A 1376-nucleotide genomic window follows, 5' to 3' on the forward strand; every position below is an offset into this window, starting at 1 on the left:
GGTATCTCGCATGTAGCTAAAAAAGTTCGTATGAGCACAGACAACTTTGGCTGCCTCCATTAACCGAGCTCATAGTCACATCAACGCCTCTCGGGCTAAATTTCATCTCAAAAAGGTGCCGGGTAACTCATCATTGATTTCCGAGATGACAGCGTATGATAACTTGAACACCCAGCTTGTGTTACCATTTGCCCGCACGGGCATTCCGACTTGCCACCAGCAGGCCGACAAATTTGCTTACATTTCTCTATGAAATACGCAAGCTGAGCATATGTACATTTACTTTAGCCAATGCTCGGGGCCTCCGGAGACTTGCGGTGTGCCCCGATGAAGCCCGCGGCTGTGGGGCGGATTGCTGAGGCCGCTGGCGCTTCGGGGATAAACATCACAGACAGCACCGAAATTCACCCAGCTTTCGTTACCATTTGCCCGCACAGGCATTCCGACTTGCGGTCTGACACACTGTCCATGCGGCATGCACCCGGGATGGATGCGATTCGCGTGGAGCCCGCAGGCGGTGCTGACGGTTCCGCCGGTGCAAGCTTAGCTCTCACACCATCAGCACTGCTGCAACAAAGCACGTCTCCCACCGCTTTGACACTACCCATCAATTGTCACACGTGCTGCGCTAGCTACCGGCCTGTACGGATGCAGGGGGGCCCGCTTTTTTCCGGCTTCGAGGAAGCCGACACCCGACTTGTCCTTGTTTGGGACCTTGTTTGCTTTTTCTCCATTTTTGGGCGAGGCCCCGGACGCGAAGCGCCATTCGGGGGGCCGAGCCAGGTGTTCACTGCTGTCAGTCAGTCTGTCTGTCAGGGGCTTACATATCTTGCTCCGCAAAAAATAGCGTTGAAAAGCTACATCAATTCTACATCGATTGTCCAAAGGAGGTAATTCAGATAAATCGGAGCGCAAAGATACCTTTCCAGGGTAAGATGAATTTACATATCTCGCTCCGCTAAAGATTGCATGTAAAAGCTACATCAGTTTTCACTGATTGGCCAAAGGAGAACATTCAGCTAAATCGGAGCGCGAAGATAGCCTTCCATGGCTTCGAGTTTGACTTCCCCGCGGCCTTTGCCTCTGACGTCGTTGCATGTCCCTTACATGATAGATTCATAAGCAAACGGCATGATCCTTTATAGGCTGATAACAGATAGCGGAGCAGCTGTGAAGGTCACAAATCCACGTGCCAGGAAGAAGAGCGTGGGTGGTCAAGCGGCAAAGCCAAAGCAGGTACCAAACGGCTACATGTTGTTCACGCAATCACAGAAGGCAGAAGCAGCGGCAGCTGGACAGAGCTCCCTGCCTCATGAGCATACAAAGCAAATCGCCTTGAAGTGGCGGCAGCTGTCACAGCCTGAGAGAGACTACGG

Source organism: Volvox carteri (genome assembly GCF_000143455.1).
Source record: "Volvox carteri f. nagariensis unplaced genomic scaffold VOLCAscaffold_67, whole genome shotgun sequence".
Taxonomy (NCBI): Eukaryota; Viridiplantae; Chlorophyta; class Chlorophyceae; order Chlamydomonadales; family Volvocaceae; genus Volvox; species Volvox carteri.